Genomic DNA, 6,000 nt, shown 5'->3' with positions numbered 1-6,000 from the left:
GCATAAGAAGTTCGGTTTGCAGTTTGCCACAAGCCATGTGGGGGACAAAGCAAACTTGTGGAAGAAGGTGCTCTGGTCAGATGAGACCAAAATGGAACTTTTTGGCCAAAATGCAAAACGCTATGTGTGGCAGAAAACTAACACTGCACATCACTCTGAACACATCATACTCTGGGGGTGCTTCCCTTCAGCAGGGACAGGGAATCTGGTCAGAGTTGATGGGAAGATGGATGGAGCCAAATACAGGGCAATCTTGGAAGAAAACCTCTTGGAGTCTGCAAAAGACTTGAGACTGAGGCGGAGGAGCACAATGACCCTAATCATAAAGCCAGGGCAACAACGGAATGGTTTAAAACAAAACATATCCATGTGTTAGAATGGCCCAGTCAAAGTCCAGATCTAAATCCAATCGAGAATCTGTGGCAAGATCTGAAAACTGCTGTTCACAAACACTGTCCATCTAATCTGACTGAGCTGGAGCTGTTTTGCAAAGAAGAATGGGCAAGGATTTCACTCTCTAGATGTACAAAGCTGGTAGAGACATACCCTAAAAGACTGGCAGCTGTAATTGCAGCAAAAGGTGGTTCTACAAAGTATTGACTCAGGGGGCCAAATAATTACGCACACCCCACTTTGCAGTTATTTTTTTTTTTTTTATGTTTGGATCATGTATGATTTTCGTTCCACTTCTCACGTGTACACCTCTTTGTATTGGTCGTTCACGTGGAATTCCAATAAAATTGATTCATGTTTGTGGCAGTAATATGACAAAATGTGGAAAACTTCAAGAGGGCGAATTCTTTTGCAAACCACTGTATATCAGTAGATAAATACTTGCTCTACTTGCATAACAGATGTAGTGATTTTTCTATAGTAAAAAAAGAGAAAATCTTTCTTAGGATTTTTCATCTTAACTGCGTCTATTTTGAAGCCATTTCCTCCCTTACTCTCCTCTGCCTGATTGTGTATGTATTTCCTGTCCTCCTCCCTGTCGGGTTGATTTTTTACTTTATGCCCAACGGTTACACTTTAAAGATAATAGGAATTAAAAGAAAAAAAAAGAAAGAACCAGATACATTACTGCGTCACTTGGTAGAGGAAGAGGGGTGATGAAAGAGACTCTTTCATCACCCCTCTTCCACCACTGGGTGGCGATGTAAAGTTAACATGGTCTACGGGATCCTGATCACATGCCATATCATGTGATCAGAACCGAGAAGACATGTCGGGACTACATAGCCGTTGTGGCGGAGGAAGAAGCCGATCCAGGTAACTATGAGATCCCTGTAGTCTGCTTTGCATACCCTCACATATCCCAGCGTCAGGGAAAAAATGGCCCAGCAGCTAAATATAGTTTTACTTTATTTGGCTGTTAAGGGGTTAAAGCAACACATGAAAACAGTCCAGTTGTCTTCATCTTTGGTCATGTCCAAAGCTCTGCGAAGCACTTGACTGGAATAGCGTGCTCTAAACTCTTCCCGTACTGATGATAAATTCAATTTAGCACTGGGGGCAGCTTCTGCTGGTACATTGTTCTTAGGCCCCCCTCTGTGCTGGAGGATCCTGTATGTGCTGCTCTGTTTAATCCCCTCTGTGCTTCTGGAGTCTGCACTGTATTGATATGTTAATTCGGGATTCCTAATTCAGCCCCACATGTGCTGTAGATGAATTGATCAAGCAAGCAGTGCAGTCTTGCCTTGCCTGTTCCCAGAATTCTGTAGTCCAGGCAATATGTTTCTTTTCTCCCTTGAAACTTTTCTTTTTCTTTTAATTTCAATTTCTGTGTTACTTTATTAAAAGGTCTTACGCAGCTTCATACACTAAGGCCTGGTCCACACTAGGTCCGGAAATGTGTCCGTGGCTCTGTTTTTAAAACCTGATCAGAACAGGAGCCACGGATAGCAATGTTAAAAATAGCAGCTGTCTTCACCTAAAAAAATTAAAACGGACCCGTTTGCGGGGAACTGTTTTTAAAACCTGAACGGAAGGTCCAGATCTGCTGCATTTTCACGCAACGGATCTGGATCCTGATACACGCAGGGGTAGTGGCAGGCAATTACACATTGTAACAAGTTTTGCAGCATGTATCTGGAGGGGGTAGCGGGGACGGGGGCACCCTGTCGTGCCTGCTATACCCCTCCAGCATGGCGGCTGCCTCTCCCCCCACAGCTGGGCATACGTTTCCACAGACTGGAAACGTATGCCACAAAAAAAGGCATTTTAGGAAAAACTGGAAGAAGAAAAAAAATAAGTTAAGAAAAACGGATCCGATCTGCAACGGACCTAGTGTGGACCTAGCCTAACATTTCTAAAGCATTTTTCTCCCATAGGACTCAAAGCGCATACACAAGTCTGAGATCAATACAGGGTTGTAGGCTGGACTGTGTTACAGAGGAAACAGTCAAGTGTTGATACATGCCAGACTAAACAGGTGGCTTTTCAGTTTAGACTTAAATGTGCCCAGGCATGGAGATGTCCTGATTGGATGTGGTAGGGAGTTCCAAAGTATAGGAGCAGCATGACCGAAGGCTCTGGCTACAAAGATTTTGAGGTGGACTTTGGGAGTGACCGAGTTATTAGATCCTTTTGATCTAAGATTCTGGGGGTTGTTGTGGGTCGTATTTTGAAATCTTCCACTAGGGGGCTACAGCTAGCAGACTTTTCAAATAAATGGTTAGACCAGTGTTTCTCAAACCTATCCTCGTGACTCCACAATGGTGCATATTTTGCAGGCAGCCTTACTTATGCACAGGTGGGGTAATTAGTGTCTCAGTTACATGGAATCCACCTAGCTGAGACACTAATTACCCCACCAGTATATAGGTGAGGTTGCCTGCAAAACAAGCACTATTGGGGAGTCACCAGGACAGGTTTGAGAAACACTGGGTTAGACACACACACAAACACAGACTAACACAAATTAAAGCATACAAGTGGGATATGAAAGTAAAACAGAAAACTGTACACTTAGCTTCAGTAATTTTCCTTTCCTGATGCATACGTGGCAGAATATTAGATAGTAGTCCCACCCACCTCTACTACCCCATAGGATGAGTAAATATTTAAATAGAATGCTAGACACACTTGTGACCGAAGTTTTGCAGGCACTTGTGTTGACCTGAGGAAGCGTGTCAAGACCAGCGAAACGTGTTGTCTATTGTGCATGAATAAATATATCTTTGCCATTACTTATAGTTTGTTCTTCTCAGAAGGTAAGACGCTACACTTCTCATTTACATAACAACTACTAGTTATATATCATCAAGGGCACCTCCACTAGTGTTTTTAGTTTAGCTCATACCCTAAGGCAGAGCCGTATTAAGGCCGAATGGGGCCGTAAGCAAAATAGCAGACCTGGGCCCCCTCCCTCAAACCCCCCACCCCATCATATCTGAGGGTGTAACAAGTGGGGACTCCTGCACATGGTAAGGATGTTGCCAGCCCAAGGTGCTACTGCTGTGCTACCTACTCACTCTTTGAAACTGTATAGCTGTGGGCCAGTTGAGTCCCGATGCTGAGAGAAATGTCAGCGAGCCAAGAGAAGAAGAGGCGGGACTCACGCAGGCAGAGTCTGATGTCAGCTCAGTAGCATCAGCCACAGTGAGCATAGGCTGACACTGACGTGATCAGGGCCGGATTTAGGCCAAGGTCACCTAGGCCATGGCCTAGGGCACCACAGGAGCAGGGGCACCAAAGCAGCAGGCTAAACTGATGCAGTATTTGAAAGCCTGCAAATGCTGCAATGCAGGGAGATCAGGCGAGCGCCTGACCGTGGTACTCTGCTGCTAGCCGCCTGTGCAGCAGCCACCTTGCTCTCTGTGCACAGATGGCTGCTGCGGTGTGAAGGCGAGCTGGCTACCTTTACTAAAAGGTGGGGGTGTGGGAAAAAGAGGGATTAAGGGAGTCATCTGGCTACCAATACTGAAGTGAAAGGGGGAGGGGTCATCTGGCTACATATATTAGAAGCAAGTGGGGAGGAGCCATCTGGCTACCTATACTATGGAGAAGGGGAGGAGTCATCTGGCTATCTATACTTGGGGGGGGGGGGGGGTCATCAGGCTACCTATACTAGAGGAAAGGGGGGGAGGGGTCATCTCGCTACCTATACTGAAGGGGGGGCGGCTGGTGACAGTGGCCTAGGGCGGTAAAGAGTACAAATCCGGCCCTGGACGTGATGCACGCTGACTCAGTCAGTCTCTGCACAAGCTGGGCTGGAGAGAACAGCGCTGCCTGCTGGCACACAGTGACAACGGCGTCTCATCGCCATGACAACTGACACCAGCACTTCTTGGCTATACTGCAGCAGCAGCAGCCAGGTGATGTATATACTGTACCTGAGCTGGATTACATGCTGATGGGGTCCCTTAGACTCTGACTGAGGCTCCAATCCGCTGCTTGGAATCATTAGTGGGATAATCCGGCCCTGCCCTAAGAAGTTTCTAGTAACGAGGTCCTTGGTATCCTCAGAACTTATCCAGGAGAGCCACCGACCAGCATCTGCACCAACAGAGATGGGATACCGGGCGGGGACGGTTATTTCCCAGTAGGCTCTGATGGTGGTTACAGGTAGTTGCAACCCACCATTGTGAGTATATTACTTACATACATGTTCTTACACATCTCCCTGTGTCCAGTGATACTGCATTATTGGGCTCCTGGTCTGTTTCATCCCACAGATAATTTGAGGTTATGAGTAACCATCAAGGATCAACACTTTTCCACTATGTTATTAATGTTCTATTTACCATTAATCACCTAACAAGTTTATTTTCAGTTCAAGGCCAGGCTCTCATCTGTGTACAAGCTCCTCCCAAGCTGCATATAATTTGCATGTGAACCAGACCTATTAGCATCTCATTGACCATAGACAGGCCCGGATTTACATCACAGGAGCCTATAGGCACAGATGCCCTGGCACCCTACTAGACTTCGTCCTTCATGAACCTACAAACCCCCGCTGAAACACACCACAAGTGTGCTGGCTATCCCAGCTGTCACTTCTCTCTTACTTCCCTCGCCCCTCATAGGTAGCTACAGGTGTTATTTAGCATTAGGTAGCCAGAAGTACCCTCAATATTAAGTAGCTAGAGGTGACCCCAGTATTAGGTAGCCAGAGTGACCTCAGTATTAAATAGCTAGTGGTGCCCCAGACTGAAGGGAGGTCTGGTCAGTTTAATGGTGAGAGCAGGGTGAGTAACATCTCATTTATACTCTCATTAGGACTCTGCATAGGTAAGGAAGGAGGGTGCCTACAGTGCCTTTTTAGTAAATCCAGCCCTGATCGTTCATCTACTTTTGGATACCTTATGGACAGCAAAAAAGAATACTAAAAAGAATACTAAAAAACTCAGTTTGGAAGTTCATAGAATTGAAAATCCATTTTATTCCTGTTGAGTACAGTATAACAAAATAAAGTGCTCACATCTGATAAAACCAGAGCGGACGTCTACCTTGCGGCACGGGATCTCTTGAATTACAATGTAATTTCATGCAGTTCCCCCCCAGGCACAGATGATTAATCAGAACCTTTCTGGAGGTATAAGGATTCGGCAGTGTGTAGCACAAACCTTCACCGAGTGACAAGAACACGATATTGCTTTTCCTTCTTTTCTTCCTTCAGACTCCCTGTGCTCCATTTATATGAAAAGTGCTATAAAGGGTCTATTTTTGTGAGCGAGTTGCTAAGTAAGGAGCGGCTGATTGAAGCTCAGAGATTTGAGTCTGGGAGGATTGAATGTAGCAAGAGACCCATTTGTCAGGAAGAAAAGTGAAAGTTATTTGTCCTCATTATTTCTCAGACAGCTACAAAAGCTATGAAAAAGATCAGCTGAGTTTTCTTTCTCCTAATCTCAATGAGCTGCGGCCTGTTGACTGTCTGTGAAGATGAATGAGGGAGCGCAACAAAATGCGGTTACATCTTTTTGCTGTATTTATTTCATTTAGCGCTACATCCAGGGCTGTGGAGTCAGAGTCGGAACAATTTCTGGGTACCTGGCAGTG

This window comes from Hyperolius riggenbachi, chromosome 5 (genome assembly GCF_040937935.1).
Source record: "Hyperolius riggenbachi isolate aHypRig1 chromosome 5, aHypRig1.pri, whole genome shotgun sequence".
NCBI classification, from domain to species: Eukaryota; Metazoa; Chordata; class Amphibia; order Anura; family Hyperoliidae; genus Hyperolius; species Hyperolius riggenbachi.
Note: the sequence above shows the minus strand (reverse complement) of the source record.